General features: G+C 33.4%; 1 protein-coding gene across 1 annotated transcript in view; it reads right to left on the reverse strand.

Moving 5' to 3' along the window:
- The window catches only part of LOC106118982 (uncharacterized), a 178,290-nt gene extending 167,195 nt beyond the window's left edge, over window positions 1-11,095 (reverse strand). The window contains exon 1 of the mRNA XM_013313783.1: window positions 10,827-11,095. The gene's annotated coding sequence lies outside the window, so the exon portion shown is untranslated. The remainder of the gene's footprint in view (window positions 1-10,826) is intronic.
- Between the last annotated feature and the right edge of the window lie 630 nt (window positions 11,096-11,725).

Consider the following 11,725-nt stretch of genomic DNA (forward strand, 5'->3'; position numbering starts at 1 on the left):
GCTCGTCGGTAGCGACTGCGTGGTTCGTGAGTCACGACTCGCAAAACTTGCCAACTTTCAAGGATGTTTGCAAATAAAAATGTAACTCACATCCTGTTTAAAAGGAAACGCAAAAGCCTAGACTAAGCTTACACTCAATCATCTATTTAAGTTAGTTTTGCTTTTAAAAACATTAGAAACTAAAGATATTTTAATGGGGTCTAAAAGGGTAAATTACACAGATATTGTTCACCCAAATTCAATCAGAATGGATAAGTGAGTCATAATTGTTTCTTCCTCTCTTTTAAGATTTTAATTGATAGGTACTATCATGGTTTCTATATTACATTATTTGTGTTTTATAAAATGCTATAAAAAAATTCTGCCTCTGTCCATTATACAATGTTGACAATTGAATGTCACGGGGCAAAATATTTTCCCCGTAAACACGGTTCCTTATTAATTCATTTCCTCTTTTCACAATTGAATTTCTCATCCTTTTGGAACTTGTACAAATAATTTTAAAAATGGAACCGTAAAGAACTTTCCATTCTGCCAACATTCTTTTTTTAAAATGATTAAATAAGTCAAAACTAATTTATATCTTAGTGCCACTGCTTTACAAAAAAATAAAATAAAAAATATCTATTTTTGATACCGACAAACATACAAACGTAGATGTATGGATATCGTTGATTAGAGATGTATACAAGGACCACTGTTATTGTTGCCTCTGAGAGACAGGCGTGAATTTTGTTGTCATTGTTTTATCTTTTATTTATAAAAAGCTAATAAATAGACTTAGTAATGCTACAGATATGTCGCTTAGCTCATAAATGTTGCATATACCTTGTGTATAGGTTTAGTTCCCAACCCTAGCCGATATTGAATATTAATTCCGTTGTCCCGCTTCTCATAACATCTCACCGGTCGTGATCTTCACTGTCCGGGTGTGGTCGGGTTGTACATTGTGTGAACAGAGCCTTAAGTAATGGAAACTCTACAAATTATCTTGAGGATAATATGATTCTGTATTAATTATTCTTCGTTATTTTTGATAAATGCAAAAGAATAGTCTGAAGTATTTTTTAATTTAATTACAAATAGATATAAAATGAAGTTGGAATAGAAAGTATTTTGGAGTCGTTATTTTTTCTTAAAACTTAAAATTTTGATTTCCAAATACCATTAATTTTTAAAGTTTCCGTTCGAGAAGTAGACGTTTTTATTGCAACATTTACAATTCAAATTCGCAATTAAACGGAAATCTAAAAACAATTATTAATGCGATAACGTAAAAAAGCATACTAATGGAACTTGTTTTGCTGGTTTTTAAAAATGTCACTGGCATATAACAAAAAAAAACCAACAAAGAGAACCAAAATACGATTTTTAAAAAGAGTTTGCATATATACTTCAAAGTTTTCTATCTACTTTTAGACTTACATGTAGGCTTTTAACAAGATGAAAATAATCATTGTAGTTGAATTGCCTCATAACCATTCCCAAACTGAGTTGTAACAACATAGGCTGTCTTTTGAAGCTTACTTTATGTTGCTTGCCTTTCTGTTATTGTTATTGAGAATAGCAAATACGGCGAGTTGAAATACACAATGTTTGAAAACGCCTACGTACTCCAAAACATTATAATATTAACATTATTGCTTAGAATTCATAATAGGTATATGGTAAAAGGATACATAGATTAAGAAAATTCAATCAAGGTCCTATTTTTTTTTATATCATAAGATTGCAAACGAGCTAGCGATATCGCTGAAATAGCGAAGTGACCGTTGCCCATAGGACGGAGGAGAGGATGCAAAGAAAGAAAATATATTCCCTTTCCGTGCATCCTCTCATCCGGTAAGTCCACTTCCACGTCCCATCCTTTCCTTATGAGAAAAAATGTGGGAAGGGAAAGAGGACTAAATTAGGCCTCCCGGACGCACACTCATCAGACGAAACGCGGAATTGCCTCCACTTCACGCCTGTCTTCTGTGTGGTCGTGGTATTTCACCGGGCGAGCCGGGCCAATTCGTGCAAAGATGTTAAAGCGGGCTCTACCACCGTTAGAAGAATTTAAAGAATCTTCATCAGGCAATATAATTGCTACTTAAACACCTAAAACTCTACCATAAATAGCTAACCTCAAAATTTCTTATACGAGTGTCCGAAGTGACTAGAGATAAATATTGTAAAATTGAAGTCAGTTTAACTTATAGATGGTTCAGATATGTTATAAATTTTATATGTTACACCCCTTTCCCACAAGCTTGTCCTAGATACTGAAAAAAACTAGGTCTACAACCGGTTCCATAGAGCACAATTATGTAATTTCCTGCCTTGGAAATGTAAGTCCGTGTTCTCTGCTAACCAAGATGTATATAATAAAGTTAACTCTTACTTATTAGGGTTATGTACGTCATAAGCTAAGCTTAGCTAATATTCCGATGGCATTTGTTTTATCGCATAGTGTTGTCTCTGTTTAGTCAAAGAGAATGAAAGAGATGACGATACGATTTAAACAATCAATTTAGTAAAGAATTTGTTAATTAAAAAGGTACAAAACGGTACAAGCGATCGTCTTATTGTATCAAGTACGGTAGCGAGATTTCTTTCGACGACCTCGTGACTCACGACCAGTATTTAATCAGCTCGGGAAGTAACGCATGCCCGCACCGATGTCTGACATCGCTGTCTATGGTCACAAGTTATAAATTAACAACCGTTATTCTAGAATTTTCCCAGACCATAAATAAAAAAGTATATTATACTTATAGTACTAAGAACTGGTTATCGTTTTCTCAACATTCCCATGGTCAGGAAAAAAGGAAGGGAAAATAATAAAGATTGAAAAGGATAGTGTGTTGCTTCACTCAGTTACCAAAAGCTTATATACGCGTGATAACTCAACGTCGCTTCGTTTAATAGATATTTATGTAACCTAAGTCTTTAAATTAACGTATGATAACTAAATATTTTGCTTTAATAAAATATTACAAACCTTAACCTTTTAACATCTTATCATTACAAGAGTTATGTTTTTATTATAATTTAAATATGACCCATCATAAAAAAATATATATTTCCTCAGACAAAAACTGGTCTATTCTAAGGCCATTAGTTCCGATACCGGACGGAAACTTTTAGGTGAAGGTCAAGAGACGAGCACAGGGCGTGTGGAGTGACGTCACATCCGAGTGAACGTAAGCTATTCGCGATAAGATGTAGCGTAACTTAGCACTGGACTTGATTTTACAATAAACGTTGAATCAAACGAGAATATGAATTCTTATTTCAAAGTAATTCTAAACCTTTGTACTCATTTCTTTCGTTGCTTATCCATCAATTTATAGAGTTTAGTTAAGTTCAAAATCATTTTAAACAAACTTAACCGATTTCCATCATGTATACCGAATCCCTGCGGAGATTAAAAACACAAGGGTTCAGTATATATTTTTACATATAATAAAGTATACATCGAAATGATTTTCATCGCACACGGCGTGGTAGATAAGATCGCCATTCGTTGGCAAACAAGCTGCAGTTTGCATACAATTTCGGCGCGTTTTGTCTTCGCCACACATAAATCCTTGTACTTCCCAACAATACATTCAATGTAAATCTTCGGCTCTTTTTATTTTTTAATATAGCATATTAATAAATTAGTGCACAGAGTAAAAAAAATCCAGAGAGAACAAGTTATACGATTACACAGATTAACTTACACCTAACTTGTTTGCGTCAGCAGTTAATTATAATGTCACAATTTACAACTTTTTTTATATCATAAGATGGCAAACGAGCGAGCGGCCACCTGAAATCGCTGAAATAGCGAAGTGACCGTTGCCCATAGACATACGCAATTGCATATGCGTTGCCTACCTTTAATCGACGGAGGAGAGGATGCACAGAAAGAAAATATCTTCCCTTCCCATGCATCCTCTCATTCGGAAAGTCCTCTTCAACTTCCCATCCTTTCCTTATAAGAAAAAGGGTGGGAAGGGAAAGAGGACTAAATTAGGCCTCCGGGACGCACACTCATCAGACGAAACGCGGAATTGCTTCCACTTCACGCCTGTCTTCTGTGTGGTCGTGGTATTTAAACTTTGTATATATTTATGGAAACCCTTTGTTTATTATTATCTAGGATATAGCAATGAAATTAGTCTAATAAGTAGTAAATTTCCACTTCAAATCTGCAAAATACTAACGGAATAATCAGATGTCTGCCACAATTAAATTAAAAATAAATGACCAAAACCCAGATTTAAATTCCGTGCATTAAAATATTCGGAGCAATATATAAATTATGCAAACGGACCGCTAATCAATTTAGCACAAAATAATGTATGCTCGCGTTCAAGCAAAGTCTTTCGTCAAAGATAATTTTGAATTGTAATTAACGATACGATATCGCTTATCTATTTGTATACAAGACTTCGTTTCAGGGAAAACGTCGTATATTATAGGTCAAAGATTATAACAACTTCTTGGCAGTATTATCTTTCATTGGACGGATATTTTTTTAAGACTCTACATTTAATTTTTTTTATGAAAATATTAGCAGTTTTTTTTTGTAAATTTACTAATATTTCTTTTACCATTCCAATTAACCTCTAGGCTTGTGCTAGGATATGGTTTACGACAATAGTCTAATGGCGGGATTCGAACCCCCAACCTCTTGATCGGAGATCCGTACCCTTAACCATTAGGCTATTGACGCTTAATTAATTCTTAAACAATTCTTGTTTAGTTCTTAAACAGTTACTAACTGGATAAAGACGACGGAAAGTAAAGAGGAAGGAAACGAGCGATAGGGTTTAGATAACATTTGGAAATAATATAATAATAAAAATGAAAAATAAAATATTATAAAAAGAGGAAAAGAAAAGGTAATTTAACTAATTAACACGCACTGTTTGAAGATTTATTTAAAACTGATTCAATTTTCAAATTAGAAAAATGAAGAATAAAATAAAACATTCTAAATATGAAAACATAAAAATTTGAAGTAAAAAGAAATATAAAAAGTTTCGTATCTATAAAATAAACCAGAATGTCAAAAGATATTTCACTGGTCATAATCGATTCAATAGAGATATCAATGGATGTAATATACCGTTGGTTTCTGAGACAAAAATCTCAGTATCAAATGTATCGTTATCTTTGACAAAACAGATAACAATATCTTTTAAACGGGAATTTTATTCTCTAAAACCCACGGTTAATCCTACAAACATAATCAGTATGGTAAAAAATTACATAAGGAAAAATAAATACGAAACTCTTAAGTTAATCTCGTAAAAACCAATGAAATCTGATACCATAGTACCAGTAAGGGAGTCAAACACATAATGCAGTACAGTGTGCTTTATAGGTATAGTGTATTGCACCGGCAGAGGCTTCCAATTTCACTGCATTGCGATCGATCTAATTCCATCGCAGCCGCGATACCGCGAACTGTTCCAGTCTACGAATATTAATTGTTTATGAAACACTGCTCGTTTTATGAACGATGGCAATAGGGTTGCCAAAAATATTTATTTAATTATTCTATAGCAAATTAAAAAAACGATGCACAAATAAGACATATAAGCCAATATCATAGCATAATCAAAATGTAATCTAAATATCTCAAATATTTAATAATAGTCATTTTAGTGTTCGTTTTTGTCACAAATGTAAATCTAAAATTCGCATTTAAATATAGAAAGTTATAAAGATTAAAATTACTATGTTTACTAAAATATTTTAAATGAGCAACACTGGAATGATTATGCAATTACACGCTACACTCACCTGGCAACCCTAAGCGTAAACGCGCGCGACATGTGAAAAGTAGAACTATAACTTAATTACGGAAATAAGTTATTACTGAAGGGATATTGAATAAAAACTTAACGCCTTAACATAAATAACTCGAGAAATTGTAGCGGAAATGCTTATTTCTAATCCTATAAACGCCACATTATTAGATATCAAAGGAAATCCTTAGACAAGTAAGTTTAAAGTGTTCATAAATCATAATTTATTTCTTACAACTTAATAATATGATTTAATATCTATGTTTTACGAATCTGTTAAAACGGATTGCAATTTAATACAAATAGCACTGGCCACTTTTACTTATCTGTGATCTGTGATGAATATTTTTTTTATATTATAAGGTGGCAAACGAGCGAGCGGCCACCTGAAATCGCTGAAATAGCGAAGCGACCGTTGCCCATAGACATACGCAATTGCATATGCGTTGCCTACCTTTAATCGACGAAGGAGAGGATGCACAGAGAGAAAATATTTTCCCTTTCCATGCATCCTCTCATCCGGAAAGTCCACTTTCACTTCTCATCGTTTCCTTATAAGAAATACTATGGGAAGAGAAAGAGGACTAAATTAGGCCTCCGGGACGCACACTCATCAGACGAAACGCGGAATTTCTTAGACTTCACGCTTGTCTTCTGTGTGGTCGCGGTATCTCACCGGGCGAGCCGGGCCAATTCGTGCGAAGATGTTAAAGCGGGCTCTACCACTGTTAACAATATTGTTCTTCATAAAAAATTCTTAGTTGCCAGGACGCATTCTATAATGAATGTCTCGATCTGGACGTCTTATGGGATGACCTCATTACCTAATTATAGTAAATTTGTGCTCATAAGTAAACAATTGATATTTCATAGAGGCTGAGGAACAATTCTGTTTAAGATTGAATGAATACATTAAGTATATTTAACACGTATCATGATACAAACACATATAACAACGTCATAACATTACATATTAAAACCACTTACGCACTCCTGAACTTCTAATCTCGACAAATAATGAGCTTACAATATTCCACACTTCGTTCACTAGACAATATCAAGAACTGTAGTAAACGGATCACGTTACTTGATTAACCGGCATACATCCCTACACCTTATCACCCCCTGGGAATGTTTAAATGGGACCCCGTACCCTCCGGAAAGCGAGAGAGCGAAAGTTTACCTGTTCCATGCATTGAGAACTGACTTCATTAGCAGACTATATATTATTCATATTATTTAGGAAGTCGAAAGCTTTGTATATTTCATTATATTAGGAATATGATTACCAAAGGGGTACTACGACTCCTGTCTGGTACAAGGTAAATTATTATATAACACAACTAACTGTCATTCGCGACTCCGTTCACGAGGAATTAAAAAAAAACTTAATTAGTAACCTATATGTTCTTCCAGACTATATTCTACATCTATGCTAAATTTTATAGAGATCCGTTCAGCCGTTCTGGAGATACCTTCAAACATCCATATATCCATCCATCCATCTAAACATTCGTATTTACAATATAAGAAAGAAGTAAAAAGCAAGATAACATTGTAATTGCGTTCTCAGGCTTAAAAAAAACATTTTGAATTTGGAATACCACGTACCAATAGTTTTTTTAAAAATTCTAAACAATAAAAATATCCGTCGATTGACAAAAGCGGTTTTAAGCTTTATGAACCGATTGTATTGATGTAAATTACTTCCAATAGAACATGCCACCGTAAGTTTACACAGTCGTAATACCTGTAAATACTCCATTTTTTAAGAATAAGATTTATGCCAAGTTTTTTGTTAACTTTTGTACGTGAAAAGTAACGGTTAAATAACCAACAGGCTTACGTTTAACTGTATTATAAAGATATATCGACATATCGAAAGGGTATGTATTCAGATCACATACGAAATAGAGCGACCGAGCGACAATTTGTCGCAACTGGTAATCAAAATGACGACCACGCTCGACAGTCACTGCTAATGCCCTAGACATCTGCATGCGAAGCATACGCGATACGGGAGAACACCCAGTTACATCGATTTCACACCGGCATATGGAATACGCACTTTAAAGTGTAGCATAGTATATTGGAAATTTAAAACATGTTTTCGAGGACTTTTTTTACGCATAACTTTATAACTTCATCTTATAGTTACACTGCGTTTACCAGATATTTCTTACTGTTGGTTTCTGTGACCAATATACCCGTTTAAAAGAGATGACTATATGTTTTATATTATGGCGAGGTTATGGTCGCAGAAACCTACGGTAAGTCACTTTTAAAATACACGTAATTTCTTAATGATAAAATAAAAAATAATAACCCTTGAAATCTTGTTACTCTTTGTTTCCTCGGCAGGTTTAGGATGTTTTTTTTGTTTAAATGTAAAATGATAAATAATTCATTATCTCGGCTTCACAAAGGAGACGTAGGTTTTTTACTATAGCGGCCCAGCACGCCAATATCCCTTCAGTCTCATTCACAAGATGAAGTAAAAAAAATTGGAGCAACGAACTGGGAGTCGTACCGCTTCCATCATTATCCTGATCACGTAGCTACGTCTAAACTACCGCTCATTGTCAATAGCCGCAAACCGCTAGAATCAATAGAGATGTTACCTTCAAATCGTGAAAGTCCATTTGAAATTTGACTAGGCCAATAGTTAACATCAGCACTCTTTATCGGCTGCACAGAAATATGATATACAATTACTCGCATCTATATACTTAGTCTAGACAAGTCGCAAACTGGCGGTTTTCACGATTTGCGGGTGACAGTGACATTATCACAGTCACACGGGACCTATGATCGTTTCAAATTGCTCGGTCGCCTAATGAATGGCAAACAGACCGGCCAAAACAAACGCCCAAGGAGGTTGAACTTCAAAACTTTTTTTTCCTTGTTTGTTCCGAGACAAAAGTGGTCTGTTAATATTAGTTTAAGTTAATTCTAAGATTGTTTTCGTCTAATACACCGAGAAAGTTACCCAATGATCTTTAGAATGTTGTAAAATGTAGACGGTAGCATATTATAAGCAGTTCTAGCATGTCTTTATGTGACACCGTAATTGTGTGAGAACTAATTTGATCAAAATATCATTATTTTCTGACACTTTCATCAATTAATTTTATTTAATAGATAGTTATTATAATTTAACTGATTCCTATTCAATTGTAATTAAAATACTCAAGTATTTTTTTACCATATTAATGTTAATAAGAGTTCTTAAAATTGAAAATTTAATGACAGATTGCTTTTTAACTTTAGCTGAAGGATTAAAGTAAAAGAAAACTAATCTCATAATTATTAGAGCTCACGTGTGCCATGCTTCATGAAAAACGTGGCATAATAACCAAAGAAGAAAGAAAGAAGAAAGAAAGAAAAGTTTTTATTATAGGTAACACAGATTAAACCAAGAAACAATAACTAACATAATAAAATTGCACATAACTAAGAAATTAAATTAGACTTAAAAAATCATGTTTTGATAATTAAGGTTGAAATATTTATAACCAAATGTTACATTCATTTAAAGAAACAAAAGCAATTCTCTGTTTCATTCATTTGTTTAAAACAAACAACTTATCATTAACAAGGTCGCAAACAATTAATTCCAATATCTTGCAAATCAAGTTCTCTACACAATTGCCAAGCTGACAACCTTGTCTACTAACACAACACACGGCAAAGCGCAAGGCTACAAGTGCATCAGATTCGATATAAAAGCGACTGTTTATTTGATTTTCTGCTCGTAACTAACGCTAGTTTCACACCAGGGCACAACTGTCGAGGATAGAGTAATGCAAAAAGCAAAAACATTTTTTTTATATTTTGCTACAATAGCGAATTTAACGCTATTATTAACTTAAACTAGGTAAAGCAGCCCACCATTAATGTACAGAGGACGTAAGGAAAATGGATATTTAAAATTACCCTCATTTATCAGGCGACACGTAGCACAGCTTCCGAGGTATCGCACCGGTCCGGCTGACTATTACTTAACCGCTAATATTTCTGCTGACTCTACATCCGTTAAAGTAGTGTTTTGGTAAGTGTACAAGTAAGAACAACACTGCACTTTCTACTGTTGTGCTTTATTGTACTGCCCTCGTGTGAAACTACCATAAGCCTCGGCCAGCGAACTCTCGAGCACGCGCCTACACCACAGATCATAAACTACCCACTACAAGTATACGTTCAGTTATAAATAAATTCACTCCAATATCGTTATTAAAGATTACAACACGTAAGAGACGCTCTACATTTTTTTTCGTAAAAATCAATAATGCCGTGTTTACATTATGCCAGTATAGTAGGACAGTAGTGATGAATGCGCCTGGCGTGAAGTCACTGGCACCAGTAAATGTGAAACAATAATATAATATCCAAATAATTTAATAATTATGTAAATACCAATTGAATATATGTAAATTGTAGGTTCAATTTTGATGTAGCACGTATTATAATTACATAACATTTTGAACGTGTTATCAAAATTTTACATATGTAATTTTGTTATTCAAGAGATCATTCGTTCAAAAATATAACCTTTAACCTCACTATAAGATTATTTATCAAACAAAATACGTCAATAACATTTTAAAGTCACACTTAGTAATTAGACATTTCTACGAAATTTTATATTAAAAACATGAAGATTCAAAGTTTACAAAGTTTTATCCGTATTACGAAACATAATAACGACACAAATATACATTTTACATCATAATATTATATTACTCGTCCCCTTGCAATAAGTGCATTGTGCATGACTCGCAGTCAGCATTTTGTCCCCGTTGTTTTTATTATTACCAACGTAACATTCCCCTCTCTCTACATTTTAGATTGAACAGAAATTTAATCGCAACAGCATACACTACGAAAGATTGTTTTAAATGTAACAAAAATTACTTTAAAGTGTACACTTAGGTAGTTATTCAAAAAAAACTCTTATCTTCTCGAAGCTTATCGGAACGCTCGAACAACTTTTCACGCTATAAATTGCAATTAAATCTTGTACATTTATTACTTACTTACCATTTATTTTCCTCATGCCAGCCCTAGACCTTCACTGCACCGCCAAAATCCTAATCCCAGTACTCAGTAAATAACACATACACAACCACAAACTTTCATATACTTCACAAATAACACTTTTAAAATACAAATTATTGTAATATAACTCGATAATAAGTAATAATAACTAAGTTGTTCACACTTAATTTAAAGTTTATAAAGATGAAAACACAAAATTGTTTATCACAAAGCGATCTACACCCACGCAAACATGTTGCGACGCGCGTCAACGCCGCGTGACTGCAGCATGTTCGTGTCACTTTGGCGCTGCGAGACCGAAGCGTAACTTACGTATAGTTCTGTACTTGAATCAAAGATGGCGCTATAAAATAAATTAAATGTTCTTGTTTACAAATGATTGAATATAATAATTGGGCTACAATTTAATAAGAAGTCTTAAAACAACCATAGACGATGTAATCAAGGTTCTGAATCGTTTTCTTATTTATATTTAAACGGAAATTACTAAAAGCTCTGAACTCAAACTTGAATAATTTTACGAGCTTATTAAGTTACACATAACCTTTGAACAAACTTTTACCACATTACTTTTTCACACATTTAAAAACAGTAACTATTCTACAAAAAAAAATCGTTGTTAATATACACTTACCTTAAATTACCAGAAGTGTTTGTGTATTTCCAAGTTTTTAGGTTATAATGGAAACGACAAAACAGCACTTCACTGAAGGGAAAATTGAAAACAATGTTCTTTTAAACCAAAATAAAAATTTCTTCTTTACAAATCACAGAAAGTTTCAGTAAATAAATTGCAAAAAAACGTTAACTTAAATACATAAAGCACCACCAACGCATTTCCTGAAAAAATGTTAATGGTTTTTCCACTTCACAAGCGTTAA

Source organism: Papilio xuthus, unplaced genomic scaffold (assembly GCF_000836235.2).
Source record: "Papilio xuthus unplaced genomic scaffold, Pxut_1.1 DF827542.1, whole genome shotgun sequence".
NCBI lineage: Eukaryota > Metazoa > Arthropoda > Insecta > Lepidoptera > Papilionidae > Papilio > Papilio xuthus.